The sequence below is a fragment of the Narcine bancroftii genome, chromosome 3, assembly GCF_036971445.1.
Source record: "Narcine bancroftii isolate sNarBan1 chromosome 3, sNarBan1.hap1, whole genome shotgun sequence".
In the NCBI taxonomy this organism is placed as follows: Eukaryota; Metazoa; Chordata; class Chondrichthyes; order Torpediniformes; family Narcinidae; genus Narcine; species Narcine bancroftii.
Genome location: NC_091471.1, coordinates 277,851,912 through 277,869,077, shown reverse-complemented (window position 1 = coordinate 277,869,077; position 17,166 = coordinate 277,851,912). Strand labels below are relative to the sequence as shown.

Here is a 17,166-nt window from a genome sequence, read left to right as displayed (position 1 = left end):
TGGACCTTTTCCCCGATGGTAGCAGAGTGAAGAGGTGGTGGGGGTCTTTGAAAATAGAGGCTGCTTTTTTAAGACACCGCCTCATGTCGATGTCCTTGATGGAGTGAAGTCTGGTGCCTGTGATGTCACAGACCTCTGGATTTGCTCCTTCAGTGATGCAATCAGCCAGAATGCTGGAGAAGTTTTTGAGAGTCTTCAGTGACACACCGACTGGCAATAGTGTTGACAGTCCATGTTTGTGTAACAAAGGGGGCATAAAGAGCCTGTTAGCTGTTGGAACAACAACTGTTCCTGAACCTGAAGCTGGTGGCCTTCAACCTCCTGTACCCTCTGCCTGAAGTGAGGCTGTGACTAGGTGATGGGGGCCCTTTCTGGTGTTGGTTGCCTTCTTTGTGCATCTTTATAAGACTGGGTTGAAGTATTGTGGCGGACCGAACCATCATTTGGAGGTTCGGGCTCTCGCAGGAGCAGGTGCCTGACATATGATGGACTGGCAGCGTGAGGCTGGGCGGTTGCTTTTCCTCTCTCTGAATCAGCAAATCAACTTAGGTTTTCAACCATGGATAATGACATTCAAACGAACCGTTGAATTATTAAACTTAACATTTGAATTGAATTATTAAACAATTAAACTCAGGGTTTGTACAACCCACAAACAAATACAGTGGTGAGCCCACCGATCCAAATGGCCCCTTTTCGATTACAAAATGCTGGAAGGAGACAATTCAAATCTACAGACGCAGTTTCACTCAAACTATCCCCCTCTGTACATCATAACCTCAAGTATGGTTTGAACAAGCCGAAGCCCAATTCCACATAACACCAGATAACTGCTGATGCCACAAAATACAGTGGACCAGGGAACTGTCAGGCACATCATCACCTTCACCAACCACCAGCCGAAAACAAGTACAAAGGGATCAAATCACTTCTCAAGCATGCATTCGGTCTCTCCGGCCATGACAGGGTGGAAAAACTGCTGCACATGGATGGCCCAGGTGACCACAAACCATCTGTGCTCATGAACAAAATTCTCGCCCTGATGGATGGACACAGGACCTGCATCCTCTTCAAACAGGTTTTCCTCGAGCAAATGCCTAAGGACATCTGCCTGCTCCTCTCAGATGATTTCACTGACTCCTGATGGCTGACAGCCTGTGCGGATGTGCTAAGGCAAGCCAAACAGCAGGGGACAGCGACCATCAACCGGGTGGTGGCTGTGCCTCGCCTGGTGATACGTACAGCCCCAACCTCCACGGAAAAGGCAACAGTGACGTCAGCCTCGAACAGTGCCAATAAGGACAAATGGTGCTACCGCCATCAAAGATGGGCTCCGCAGCCCCCCGATGCCAACCACCCTGCATGCCTCTGGGATGCGCCTCGGCTGGCCATAAAGATTGACTTTTCTACATCTGGGATTGTCATTTGGGGTGTCATTTTCTTGTTGACACAGGAGTGGAAGTCAGTGTGCTGACTCCCTCGAGCATTGACTCGAGCATAGTTCTGGAAAGAAGGGGCCTCCCTTGACTGCCACCAACAGCAGCAGCATCAGGATATACAGGGTCCGCACAATCCCCTTCAATTGCAACTCAAGCCATTTTAAGTGGACATTTACCATCGCCGATGTCTCACAACTGCTGCTTGGTGCTGACTTCCTCCGGCGCACTCCCTGCTGGTCATTTTGAAAGGACAAGGTCTCATCAATTCCAAAACATTTGAATCGATCGCCTTGCACCATGCCGAATTGACTGCACCCCACCTTGGCTTGGTGACCTTCTCCAACAATGAGTATTCCAGGATCCCAGCTGATTTCCTGGACATCACAACACCCCAGTTCACAACGCCCAGCCTCAAGCATGGGGTGCAGCACCATATCTCCACCAAAGGATCGCCACTTAATGCACATGCACACAGGCTGCCCCTTGACAAGATCAATTGGCCAAAGACAAGTTCCGCAGGATGGAGGAAATGGGCATAGTTCACCGCTCAAATAGCCCGTGGGCATCCTCGCTTCAAATGGTCCCCAAAACATCTGGGGGCTGGAGATCCTGTGGGGACTACCACCATCTTAATGAGGTCACAACAGCTGACTGAGACCCTGTCCCTCACATCCAAGACTTCACTGCAAACCTGGATGGTGTCAAGGTATTTTCCAAGATCGATCTGGTATGCAGCTACCATCAGATTCTGGTCCAGCCAGACGACATCCCCAAGATGGCTCTCATCACCCCATTCGGGCTCTTTGAGTTTATACGCATGTCTTTTAGCCTCAAGAACACTGCCCAAGCTTTCCAAAGGCTTCTGAACATGGTAGGCTGCAGGCTTGACTTCATGTTTATCTATTTTGACGACATCCTCACTGCCAGCAAGTCTTGCCAGGAACACTGCTCACACCTCCGTCAACTCTGGTAGAGGCTTGACGAGCATGGCCTGGCGAACAACCTTGCAAAATGTCAGTTTGGCCTCACTTTCATGAACTTCCTCGGCCACCACATCGACCAGCACAGAGTGGTCCCGCTCCTGTCCAAGGTCGAGGCCATTCGCAAGTTTCCCAAATCCTCTTCAGTGAAGGGACTCCAAGAGTTTGTCGGGACGCTCAACTTCTATCACTGTTTCGTACCAGCAGCAGCCAGGATAATGCAACCATTTTTCAAGGCCTTGGCCACGGCCATGACGGCTTTCGACAATGCCATAGAAAGCGCTGCCAAAGGTGACACTGACCATTGTCCATGGCAGGAAGACGGTGAACTGTGGCAGGAACACCGGCCAACCCAGGCCAGCGCTCCAATGATGCAGATCCCTGATGTCAGTGCCTGGGGCCCATATAAATGCGACAACCAGTGCAATAGACCAGTCTTGACTTCAAGGCTTTGGTGTGCGTGTTGTTCTTATTCACTCCCCTCGTAGCACAAACACTACAGTATCTCATTTATTCCCCTAACATTCTAACACATCGAAAACCTCCAGCACAATACAGGCCCTTCAGCCCACAAAATTGTGCCTAGCATCTTTTTACCTTAGAAATTCCTAGGCTTTCCCATAGCCCTCTCTTTTTCTAACCTCCATGTACTTATCCGAAAGTATCTTAAAAGACCCTAACATATCTGCCTCCACTTCCGTTGCCAGTAGCCCATTCCTCGCACTCACCACTCTGCATTAAAAAAAAAGTTACCCCGTCATCTCCTCTGTACCTACTCCCCAGCATCTTAAACCCATGTCCTCTTGTGGCAACCATTTTACCCCTGGGAAAAAGCCTCACTATCTACACGATCAAAGTCTCTCATCATCAACACCTCTATCAGATCACCTCTCATCCTCCACCGCTCCAAGGAGAAAAGGGCGAGTTCACTCAATCTGTGCTTCCTAAACCGGGCAACATCCTTGTAAATCTCCTCTTCCACATCCTTCCAGTAGTGAGGCGACCAGAACTGCGCACAGTTCTCCAAGTGGGGTCTGACCAGGGTCCTATGTATCTGCAACATTACCTCTTGGCTCCTAAATTCAATTAATGAATATTAATGAAGGCCAATACACCGTATAGCTCTTAACCACAGAATCAACCTGTGCAGCTGTTTTGAGCGTCCTATGGACTCAAACCCCTCGATCTCTCTGATCCTCCGCGCTGCCAAGACTCTTACCACTGATTCTATATTCTATCATATTTGACCTACCAAAATGAACCACTTCACACTTATCTGGGCTGAACTCCATCTGCCACTTCTCTGCCCAGTTTCGCCTGTCCTGTTGTACCTCTGTCAACCCTCCATACGATCCACAGCACCCCCAATCTTTGCGCCATCTGCAAACTTACTAACCCATCCCTCCACTTCCTCATCCAGGTCATTTACAAAAATCACGAAGAGTAACGATCCCAGAACAGATCCCCGAGGAACACCACTGGTCACCGACCCCCAATGCAGAATATGACCCATCTACAACCACTCTTTGCCTTCTGTGGGCAAGTCAGTTCCAGATCTACAAAGCAATGTCCCCTTGGATCCCATGCCTCCTTACCTTCTCAATAAGCCTTGCATGGGGAACCTTATCGAATACCTTGTGAAATCCATCTACACAACATCTACTTCCTTCATCAATGCGTTTAGACATTTCCTCAAAAAATTCAATCAGGTTTGTAAGGCATAACCTGCCCATGACAAAGCCATGTTGTCCATTCCTCATCAAATGTTCATAAATCCTGCCTCTCAGGATCTTCTCCATCACCTTACTCACCACTGAAGTAAGACCCACTGGCCTATAATTTCCTGGGCTACCTCTACTCCCTTTCTTGAATAAAGGAACAACATCTGCAATCCTCTGGTACCTCTCCCGTCCGTATTAATGATTCACAGATCATCGGCAGAGGTTCAACAATCTCCTCCCTCGCCTCCCACAGTAGCCTGGGGTGCACCTCATCCAGTCCCATCGATCTATCCAACTTGATCCTTCCCAAAAGCTCCAGCACAACCTCTCTCTTAATATCTACATGTTCAAGCTTTCCAGTTGCTGCGAGTCTTCACCACAATCACCAAGAACCTTTTCCACAGAAAAGTATTAATTAAGCACCTCTGCGATTTCCTCCAGTTCCACATACACTTTCCCACTGTCACATTGATAGGTCCTATTCTTTCACATCTTATCCTCTTGCTTGTCACATGCTTGTAGAATGCCTTGGGGTTTTCCTTAATCCTACCTGCCAAGGCCTCTCATATAACTGAATAATATCTGGGAATTAATTGGAAGCAAGGTGTTCCATGATCATCGTTTTATCTATATAAGCAGTTAACTAATGTCTTTACTTTTGGTTATTCTTGCTGTAAAAATAATTTGTAATTTTGACTAAATTGTAGTGATATTTTACACCCACATTCCTGATGAATAGATTGAACTCCACTCTAATCCAATTGGACAATTTAGTAAACACACACAAGGGCGTTGGGCTCCAACAGTTATGTTGTGTTGGATTCTGTTGAGGGAGATGACCGTACAGAAGATGGCCAAGGGCACCAGGTCAATGGCAATGAGCCTGGCAGAGTGGTACAAAAGAAAAGGAAAAGGAGAAATGCAGTAGTTACTGGGGACTCCATTGTCAGGGGTACGGACAGGAGGTTCTGTGAGCCAGATAAGTATACCCACATGGTGTGCTGCCTCCCTGGTGCAAGGGTATGAGATATCACAAATCGGGTCGAAAATATTCTGAGAGGAGAGGAAGAGCAGCCTGATGTCTTGGTACATGTGGGTACAAACGACATTGACAAGAAAAGGGAGGAGGTAATGAAAAGGGATTACAGTGAGCTGGGATGAAAGCTGAAAGACAGGAACGCTAGGGTGGTGATCTCGGGATTACTACCTGTTCCAAATGCAAGTGATGAAAAGAATGTAAGGATAAGGAAAATGAACGTGTGGCTGAGGAGCTGGTGTACAAGGCAAGGATTTGGCTTCTTGGATCATTGGGATCTCTTTTGGGGAAGGCATGATCTTTACAAGAGGGACGGGTTGCACCTAAATCCAAAAGGTGTCAACATTTTGGCAAGTATGTTTGGTACAGCAGTGGGGCAAGGTTTAAACTAATTTCGCAGGGGTATGGGAACCAGAGTGATAGGAAAAAGGGTAGGGAAGATAAAGTAATGGCCAGGAAAAGTAAAATAGGAAAAGTAATGTTGGGAGGAGAAAGTAAAAAATCAGATGGTGCAGTGAGTCTTCGGGTCAATGATAATGTTAAGAAAATCACAAAGAAAAATAGCGGGCAGAAAAATCAAAAGAAAAGGTTACAGAAGTCACTAGATATTAAAAGGACAAAGAGCATAAGGGCACTTTATCTGAATGCCCGCAGTATTAGAAAAAAGGTTGCTGAACTTGAGGCGCAAATTGGTACCCATGCCTATGATTTGGTAGCCATCATGGAAACATGGCTACAAGGTGACCCTAAATGGGAATTAAACTTTCAAGGGTTTCAGGTGGTGCAAAGAGATAGAGAGGATGGTAAGGGAGGTGGAGTTGCACTCTTAATCAAAGATGAGCTCCAGGCAGTAGTGAGGAATGATATAAGATCTAAAGAGCATAATGTTGAGTCCATTTGGGTAGAGATAAAGAATAACAAAGGAAAAAAGTTATTGGTGGGTGTTATCTATCGCCCACCATATAACAATAGTTTCTTCTTTTTTCTTTGGCTTGGCTTCGCGGACGAAGATTTATGGAGGGGGTAAATGTCCACGTCAGCTGCAGGCTCGTTTGTGGCTGACAAGTCCGATGCGGGACAGGCAGACACGGTTGCAGCGGTTGCAGGGAAAATTGGTTGGTTGGGGTTGGGTGTTGGGTTTTTCCTCCTTTGCCTTTTGTCAGTGAGGTGGGCTCTGCAGTCTTCTTCAAAGGAGGTTGCTGCCCGCCGAACTGTGAGGCGCCAAGTGGAGAGCTCGCCATATAACACGATCTTGGGAAGGTGATGGTCCTCCATTCTGGAGACGTGACCCACCCAGCGCAGCTGGATCTTCAGCATCGAGGAAATAAATAGAGAGATGTGAGGAATGTAATAATGATACGGCAGTAGTCATGGGGGACTTTAACTTCCACATAGATTGGGAAAATCAAGTTGGTCGTGGGAGTCTGGAAGAGGACTTCATAGAATGCATCCGCGATAGCTTTCTTGAGCAGTATGTTAAGGAACCCACAATAGAAAATGCTCTCCTGGATCTAACGTTGTGCAATGAGATAGGTAGAGTAAATGATGTAATAGTCAGAGACCATCTGGGAAATAGCGATCATAGAATGATTGAATTTCTCATTCAGATGGAAGGGGAAATAGTTAGATCTAAAACTAATATATTATGCTTAAACAGGGGTGACTACCATAGGATGAGGGAGGAATTGGGCAGAGTGGACTGGGAGCACAGGCTAATTGATGAAACAGTTGAGGAAAAGAAATATTTTGTAATGCTCAACAAAAATATATTCCGGTCAGGAAAAAGGGCAGCAAGGGAGGGAAAAATCAACCGTGGTTAACAAAGGAAATAAAGGAGAGTATAAAATTGAAGGCGCAGGTGCACAAAGCTGCAAAGAGCAGTGGGAAACTGGAAGATTGGGAAAACTTTAAGAGACAACAAGGGGTTAAAAAGTGGGTAATAAGAAATGGGAAAAAGGATTATGAAAGTCAATTGGCACAAAATATAAAATCAGAAAGCAAAAAATTTTATAAATATATAAAACTGAAGAGGGTGGCCAGAGTTAACATAGGACCCTTGGAGGATGAGAAAGGAAAACTAGTAGCAAAAAATGAGGAAATGGCCGAGGCATTAAACAAATATTTTGTGTCAGTCTTCACGGTGGAAGACATGTCCAGCATGCCCAAGTGCGGAGTTAAGGATGTGAATGTTGGGGAGGGCCTTGATAAAATAGTTGTTACCAAGGAAGTAGTGATGGAGAAACTAATGGGACTAAAGCCAGACAAATCACCTGGTCCTGATGATATGCATCCAAAGGTTCTGAAGGAAATGGCAGAAGTTATAGTTGATGCATTGGTGGTCATATACCAAAATTCCTTGGATTCTGGGCAGGTCCCGTCAGACTGGAAGACAGCAAATGTCACGCCACTTTTTAAGAAGGGATGTAGGCAGAAGACTGGAAATTATCGGCCAATTAGCTTGACGTCTGTGGTTGGAAAAATGCTTGAAGCCGTCATTAAAGATGAAATAGTGAAACTTTTGGAACGTAAGGGTTCAATCAGGCAGACGCAGCATGGTTTTAGAAAGGGAAGATCTTGTTTGACAAACTTGTTAGGATTCTTTGAGGATATAATGGGTGCGGTGGATAGAGGGGAACAGGTTGATGTTGTATATTTGGATTTCCACAAAGTGTTTGATAAGGTGCCGCACAAGAGACTTATCAGTAAGTTACAGGAAAGTGGAGTCCGGGGAAGTATATTGGCATGGATCAAAAATTGGTTGTCTGACAGGAGGCAGAGAGTCGGGATAAATGGGAGTTTTTCAGGTTGGCAGAGAGTGGTAAGTGGGGTGCCGCAGGGGTCAGTGCTAGGCCCACAACTGTTCATCATTTACATTGTTGACTTGGAGGAGGGGACAAAATGTGGTGTAGCCAAGTTTGCGGATGACACCAAATTGAGTGGAAGAGCAAATTGTAATGAGGATGTGGAGAGTCTGCAGAGGGATATAGTTAAGCTGAATGAGTGGGCAAAGGTCTGGCAGATGGAGTACAATGTTAGTAAGTGTGAGGTTATCTACTTTGGAAAGAAAAATAAAAGAGCTGAATATTATTTAAAGGGTGAAACACTACAGCATGCTGTTGTGCAGAGGGACTTGGGAGTGCTTGTGCATGAATCGCAAAAAGTTAGGTTGCAGGTGCAGCAGGTTATTAAGAAGGCAAATGGAATGTTGGCCTTCATCGCTAGAGGAATTGAATTCAGGAGTAGGGAGGTAATGTTGCAACTGTACAAGGTACTGGTGAGACCGCACCTGGAGTACTGTGTCCAGTTCTGGTCTCCATATTTGAGGAAGGATATACTGGCTTTGGAGACGGTCCAGAGGAGGTTTACTAGGTTGATCCCTGGGATGAAGGGGTTGACTTATGATGAAAGATTAAATCGTCTAGGATTGTATTCGCTCGAGTTCAGAAGAATGAGAGGAGATCTTATAGAAACATATAGGATTATGAAGGGTATGGATAGGATAGATGTAGGAAGGTTTTTTGAGCTGGCCGGGGAAACGAAAACGAGAGGACACAGTCTCAAGATTTGGGGGAGTAGATTTAGGACAGAGATGAGGAAAAATAGTTTTTCTCAGAGAGTAGTGAATGTTTGGAATTCTCTAACCAGGGAAGTGGTTGAGGCTGTCTCATTAAACATATTTAAAATTCAGTTAGATAAATTTTTACATGATAGAGGAATTATGGGATATGGGGAGAAGGCAGGTAGGTGGAGTTAGGTCATAAATTAGATCAGCCATGATCGTATTGAATGGTGGAGCAGGCTCGATAGGCCATTTTTGGCCTACTCCTGTTCCTACTTCCTATGTTCCTATGTTGAACTGTGGAAAGAAATCGGTGAATTCAACTATGGGGAATGACATTTGGCTGCAAAAGTACAAAAAGTGGTTCCTGCAGATTCATTAAGGAAAATGAAATGCATTCCCTCAGCATTGACGGAATTAATTTATTTTACAGGTTACTTTTATACACCTTTCTGTTCTATTAAATTGGAATTGAAGTAAACTCATTCTATCATGCAACAACAAAGTGATGCTGTCATTGGACTGTGCCCAATCTTCAGCAGTATTTTCTGAAATGTTTATGCATAATTCTGTGGTCTCTGTATCTAGATTTGATGTTATACTGAAACCACTGTGTCCAGCCTTTGGGATTGAAAAATGTACCTTCTTGAGTACATTCACTGGTTTGGCCTTCTCTGAGTTCTGTCATGGGTTTGACACTGGAGTGTGGTGATATTCTGTGAGCTCCTCCTGTCATCTACTGCACTTGCAGGCATTAAAGTTATTTTTTTTTTTTTTTTATTTTTTTTTTTCACACCATAAATCACATTAGCCATGATATACACAATTTCTTTTTCACACATATACAGTGACTTTTTCTCCCCCCCCCCCTTTCCTCCCAAACCACCCCCCCACCCCCCCCTCTCATCCATTTTAGGTATACAATCTAGGTTGCATTAATCCAGTCAGACAATGTTGTCATTCAACAAAATTACACCAGAAATTCTACTGAGTCCATTCTTTTCTTTCCTTCTCCTTCCATCAACTTAGGTAATGTTTGTCCCCGGTAGGTTTTCGCTATTGTATTTAATGTAAGGCTCCTATACTTGTTCGAATATTTCAATATTATTTCTTAACCAATATGTTATTTTTTCTAATGGAATACATTTATTCATTTAAATTTGGTAGTTTATTCCTTTTAATTTGGTTATGTATTCCATTAATATTTAAAGACATATAGTTCAGCGTAGCCCTTTTATATTTTGTTTATCTTCTCTTTCCGTTTTTCCATCATTACCTTTCCTCCTTTTCCATTTCTGTTTTCTTATTTTCAACTCTTTATAAGACAACATTCCTACAACATCCAACATTTTCCTTATTCTCCTATTTCTATCTTATTTATCCCCAATCTCCCATTCACCTCCTGAGTTGTCCTTTATCCCTTGTCGGACAACCACATCTCCCCTCTCCATTTGGATTTGCGAATCCACTCGCAAGCGTCAACTGATTTTGCAGTGACCGCTATTTCCCCCCACCCCGCCTCCCCCAGAAAAGATTTCACTTTTCATATGTCACAAAGGTCACTCTTTTAATTCCCTCCTTATTCTCTCTATTCCATTACCTTCCCTTATTAATTCTTGTCTATACTATCTATATTTTCCTCTAAGTACAGATACATTCACGTATGCTCCTTGTCTCTATTCACTCTTATACCTCTTTACCCGCATACATATCAATCGTGATCATTTTTACTCTCATTACCCGTCTTCATCCCTCAGTCTATTTTTGTCTTTACCCACATACATATCAATCATGATCATTTTAACTCTCATTACCCGTCTTCATCCCTCAGTCTATTTTTGTAATTGTTCTGCAAATTTTCGTGCTTCTTCTGGATCCGAGAATAGTCTGTTTTGTTGTCCAGGAATAAATATTTTCAATACCGCTGGATGCTTTAGTATAAATTTATACCCTTTCTTCCATAAAATCGCCTTTGCTGTATTGAACTCTTTTCTCTTCTTTAGGAGTTCAAAACTTATATCTGGATAAATGAAGATTTTTTGCCCTTTATACTCCAGTGGTTTGTTGCCCTCTCTTACTTTTTCCATTGTCTTCTCCAGTACCTTTGCTCTTGTAGTATATCTTAGGAATTTTACTACAATAGATCTTGGTTTTTGTTGTGGTTGTGGTTTAGAGGCCAATACTCTATGTGCCCTTTCTATTTCCAATTCTTGCTGTAGTTCTGGACATCCTAGGGTCTTAGGGATCCACTCTTTTATAAACTCCCTCATATTCTTGCTTCTTCATCTTCCTTAAGGCCCACTATCTTTATGTTATTTCTTCTGTTATGGTTTTCCATTGTATCTATTTTTTGAGCTAGTAGTTCTTGTGTCTCTTTAGTTTTTTTATTAGATTTCTCCAATTTCTTTTTTAAGTCTTCTACCTCCATTTCTGCTGCTACTGCCCGCTCTTCCATCTTGTCCATTTTCTTTCCCATTTCTGTTAAGGTCATCTCCATTTTATTTATTTTCTCTTCTGTGTTGTTTATTCTTTTTCTTAAATCCTTAAATTCCTGTGTTTGCCATTCTTTAAATGACTCCATGTATCCTCTAATAAGAGCAAGTATATCCTTTACCTTGCCTTTCTTTTCTTCTTCTATTTCACCATACTCTTCCTCTTCTTCTTCCTCTGGGTTGGCCATCTGTTGTTTCTTTGTTGCCCTTTCCTCCTCTTCTTTCTTGTTTCTATTGTCTTCTGTGGTCTCTTCTTGCTGCAGGTGTTCTGCAGCTGTCGTTGCCGGCTGTGGAGATCGACTCCCCAGCTGGTCCCCCCTCCCGTCGGTGTGTTTTTTTTCATTCGCATCGCGCATGCGCGAAACTTCGCGCATGCGCGGTTGCGCACTTTTACTCGGCTCTGCGAGCCATTTTTGTAGTCCATTATTTACCGACCTGAGGGAGCGGGTTTCTCTCTCCGCAGCGGGCCTCTTCGGACAGGTAAGGCCTTCACCTTTTTCCTCCTTTGTCTTCTCTTCCTCTCTTCTTACCGTTGCTTTCGACTTTTCTTTTTTTGTCGCCATCTTCTTTCAACCTTTATACTCACTTTTCTGTAACTTTTATTTCTGTGCCTTTGTGTTTTCTCTTGTTTTTCCCGACTTTTCTGGAGAGGGCTGGAGTTCACCGTCCGGCCACTACTCCATCGCGTGACTCCTCAAAGTTATTCTTAATGTAACACTACACCTTGCACTTTGGCTGGCTGCTATACTTAAATATGGATTGACTAGCCCAGATAGCGCGCAAAACAAAGAGTTTAACTATATCTCAGTGCACAATTTCACAGGCGCACCACCCGCAGGATGAAGAAAATTCTTCAGTTTTAAATGTCACATCTTGTATCCTGCAACAACCCTGGTTGTGGACTCAATGGTCATCAGGAACGTCCTCTCTGCATTTTGTCTGTTTAGTCCTTCCATATTTTTATCATTTTTTGTAAGATTCTTCTTGCATTCATTTAAACCATTGAATATAGAAATAATCAATCCACCTTCTCCCCATACATCAAACCAAACATCCCAGGAACAGTCTACTAAACCTTTGCTGCAGTTCCTCCATGGCAAGAACATTCTTCCACATCTATAGAGACCAGAACAGTGCAAGCAGCTCCAATGGAAATCTGTCTGAGCCTCTGTGCAACTGAAGAATCCTTGCTCTTTGCACTGGAGACCAACATATCCTTTGGCTTCCTAACTGAATGTTATCTCTGACCACTTGGTTTATTAGACTGGTGTACAAGGACACCCAAGTCTTTCTGCACTTTTCCATTTTCCTGTTCTTGTCTTTCTGTTTTAGAGCCAAATTGGAAAACCGCACGATATTCACTTTAAGTTCATTTATTATTATCTGACTATAAATATAAAACAAGATGAAGCACCATTTCTCTGGACCACGGTGCACACATATACACACACAATGCACAGCAAATAATAATCATCACATATATACATACAGATGCAATCCATATAAATATATATAAATATTTTGGATATCAATTTCACATATTTTCCAGCCTGGTAGTCCTAATTATGATATTTTTCAACCTCCTTCTTGATGGTAGTGGGTTAAAGGTACTGTATGCTGGATGGAAAAGGTCGTCAACAATTCCTTGAGAACTTTTTTGGCAATGCTCCTGGTTAATGATGTCAATACATGAAAGAAAGACCCCAGTGATCTTCTTAGCTGTTTTGATGATCCTCTGTATTGACTTACAGTCCGATATTTCACAGCTAATTTACTGCACAGTGATGCAACCAGACAGGACACTCTCAAAACGTTGTTAAGAGGGGGGCCGGTAGCCTTGCCCTCCTCAGCCTCCTGAAGTGTTGTGGGTCCAGGATAGGTCGACCTTTAAATACACACCAATGAACTTTGTTTTCTCCATTCTCTCCGTGACGGAACTACTGATGTGCAATGGAGAGTAGTCAAACTTCATCTCCGGAAGTCCACAATCATCTCCTTTGTATTGTCCACGTTGAGACTCAGGTTGATCTCGCACCACCTTCTCTCTGTAAGCTGACTCATCATTGTTGCCTATGAGCAACGACTGTTGTATCATCTGCAAGCAATGATTCTGTTTGAATGGGATCTGGCAGTGCAGTTGTGACTCTGCAGTGTGAACAGTGGTGGGTTGAGTGCACAGCCCTGAGGTGCACCAGTGCTCAGTGTGATGGGATTTTGCTGCCAACCTGGACTGACAATGGTCTTTCTATCAAGATTCAGAATCCAATTTGTTTGACCAACATGGAGCTCTTTGCATCCTTCCCACAACTCACTCCTCCCATTTGAAAACTCTGTGCTAAACTTGCATACCCTCATCCAAATCACTGATATAAAATATTTGTTCAACTACTTTGCCATTTCCTTATCCCATTATAATTCCCAAGACTCAACCTCAAAGGAACCATTGTTTACCCTTGGCTAATCTCTTTTTAGAAGTTCTTAATGGCATTTTGTATTTCCTGCAAGCCTCCCTTTTCTCTCTCTAACCTTTGCTGTGTTTTAAATTGTTAACCATCTTCTAGCCTTCCGATGATCTTTGTAACATTCTAGGTCTTTTGATTTGATAACCTTTTTTTATCTAACCACCTTTTTTTTTCAATAGAACATATCTTTGAGAATTAAAAAAAACTTCCTTATCTGTCTGACAATACTTATCTAAGACTCGTCTGTTAATCTATTTTATCCAGTCCACTTTTACCTTTAATTGTCTTTATACAGGCTTAAGACACAAGTTTGGAGCTCTCACTTCTCTTTCACAGAGTGAATGTAGTTTCCATGTTATTATCTGTTCTCCAAATGATCTGTTATGATTTTTACACATAACTAATGACAAATTCCTGTAATAAATTTACATACTTACTCCAGAGTGGTGGTTCACACAGGCAGGGCGTTTACACTGGAGTTGCTTTGATTTTGGAGGCTGGGCATTTGAGGTGGAGGTAGGTCACCCCAATCACCCCCCTGGCCCCATAGCTCCCCATTTCTCATTGCCCCCATCCCTGCCCCCATGGGCACACTCTCTTATCTTCGGTGGAAAGGTGACTCAGCCACCAGCACCTGGTGGGAAAGAAGTAGGAGTAATGGCTGTCTTCCTTAACCATAATCCCCCATGCAGCTGGAACTGCTCTGCGCATCCCTGGCGCTGGAAGAGCGGTTCCAACTGCGTGGTGGATTATGGGTAAGGAGGGCGGCCATTGCCCCTGCATTGAGCTGTTGCCGCGAGTCGGTGTGGCACTCTGGTGAACTCTTGGCTTAGCAGCACTGCACCCCTGAGGATTGGCAGATAAATTAGCCACTGTAAATGCCCCCTTGTGTGGAGGTGAGTGCTGGAACGTGGGAAGAGTTCATGTGGGAAGAATAAAATGGGATTTATTTGGATCAGAGTCAATGGGTTGTTCCCATTTTCACTGGAATTAATTCCTATCCATTCCCTTCAGCCAAGATCATTCCTTGTTACTATACTGATTCATTCTTTAGTAAAGCATCCTGATCATATCTTCCCGTCAGTGCTTATGAGAGAGTCCAATTCTGATCTGTTGTTACCCATACATGTTGCACTGGGGAGCACTCACCAGCAATCACATTAGAGTATTTTGTGCAGCCAGAAATTGGAAGAAATCTCTTCCCTTTCAGTTTAAGCAACCCAGTCCTCCAGAGTTTGTACATGATCATCTGTCATAAAATTAGAATGAGAAGCCCATAGTCCAGAAGAGACTGTACATGGTAGTTGTTTCAGAATTCTGGAACTGGAGTTTAGAAACTGAATGTAATACCAGCTGCATCTATGTGGAGAGTTTAATAAAGCAACTGTGTTTTCAAACCTATTCTTCTGCCTTCTCCCTTTAACCCTTGATTCCCTTCCAAGAATGTATCTACCCCACCTTAAATATTCTCAATGATTTGGTCTTCACAGTCGTCCACGGCAATGTATTCCACAAATTCATCACCCTCTGTCAAGAAATTCCTCTTTATCTCTGCTCTAAAGGGATGTGTTTGTACTGAGGCTGTGTCCTCTAGTCCTAGACTCCCTTACCATCGGAAGCATCCTCGCCACATCCCCTCAATGCTTTCAGTTTTGATAGGTGTCATTGAGATCTCCCCTCATTCTTCCAATCCATTCCACAACCTTCAACCCCCCACCCCCTCATGAAAACCATTTCACTCAGTCCTCTATCCAAGCTGTTATATTTCCCATAATACCATGGGCTTTCATCTTGCTTAGCAGCCTCATTGGCACCACCTTGTCAAAGGCCTTTTGAAAATCCAGGTCAACCACATCCACTGTCTTTCCTTTATCTATCCTTCCTATTATTTCCTCAAAGAATTCCAGTAGGTTTTTTAGGCAAGATTTCCCCTGCAGGGAACCATGCTGAATTAGACCTATTTTGTCTTCCTCCAAGTGTACAGAAACTTTATCCTTAATAATGGATTCTAACATCTTATCAACCATCCAAATCAGGTGAACTGCGTATAATTTTCTGTCTTTTGCCTCCTTCTTCCTGAAAGAGTGGCGTGACATCAGTAATTTTTCAAATCTCCGATTCCTGAAAATTCACCACCACATCCTCTGCAATTCCTTCAGCTGCTTCTTTCAAAACCCTGGGTATGGTCCATTTGGTCCAGCTGAATTATCCACTTTCAACTTTCCCAGCACCTTCTCCTTGGTAAATAACAACCACACACACTTCTGCCTCTGCACTCTTGAGATTTTGGCCCACTGCTGGTGTCTTGCACAATGAAAACTGACACAAAATACTTATTAACTTCGTCTCCCCATTACTGTCTTCCCAATATAATTTTCCAGGGGTCCAATGTCCACCTTCACCTCGTTTGCTTTTTCTATACCCGAAGGAACTTTTCACATTCTCTTTTATGTTGCTAGCCAGCTTACCTTCATATTTCTCTGCTTATTGCTTGCTCAGTGGCCTTCTCTTTGCTTTTAAAAGATTCCCAGTCCTCTTGCTGCCCATTAATTGTTGACACATTGTACTTCTTGCTGTTAAGCTGTCTTTGACCTCCGATATCAGCCTCTGTTGCTTCATTCTCTCTTTAGAACACTTCATCCTTGGGATGAATTTGTCCAGTGCCTTCTGAGTTAATCGCAGAAACTCCAGCCACTGTTGTTCTACCGCCATCCCTGCTAGTGTCCGCTTCCAATTAATTTTAGCCCGCTCCTCCCTCAGACATCTATAGTCCCCTTTATTCCACTAGTACACTGACACTTCTGATGTTAATTTCTCCCTGGAAAACTGCAGGGCCAATTCTGTCATGTTCTGATCACTGCCCCCTCAGGGTTCCTTCGCCTTCAGCTCCCTATCAGTTCATTGCACAACACTTGCCATTTCCTTGGTTTGCTCAGCTGTAAACAGCCGTTCTAAAAAGCCACCCTGAAGGCATTCTATAAATTCCTTCTCTTGGGATCCAGCACCAACTTGGTTTTCCCAATCACCCTGTATATTGAAATCTCCCATGACTATTATAACATTGTCCTTTTTGCAGAGCTTTTCTATCACCTGTTGTAATTTATACACCAAATCCAGGCCTCCCATCAGGATTATTTCACCCATACAGTTTTGTAATTCTACTCACAGAGATTCAAAATCTTCCAATCCAATATCTCTTCCTTCCAAAGATTTTATTCCATTTTTTACCAACAGAATCACCCCCCTCCCTACCTCCCTGCCTGCCTGTCCCTCCAATACACTTGGACGTTTAGTTCCTTGCTTTGATCAGCCACAGCTCAGTGATGGCCACATCATGCCTACTGCACTACAAGATGATCACCCTTTTCAATTTTATTTCTGAAGTATCACAAGTTAAATCCTTAATCTTACATTTCCAATTTTGATCATTTGACTGCCTAATCCTTCCTCACTATCTCTCTACATAGTGCATCTACT

At 43.4% G+C, this 17,166-nt stretch overlaps 1 protein-coding gene across 3 annotated transcripts in view; it reads left to right on the top strand.

The window, feature by feature from the left end:
- LOC138758823 (myosin phosphatase Rho-interacting protein-like) overlaps nucleotides 1-17,166 on the top strand; it is a 260,679-nt gene that overhangs the window by 136,793 nt on the left and 106,720 nt on the right. The gene's annotated exons all lie outside the window — the stretch shown is intronic.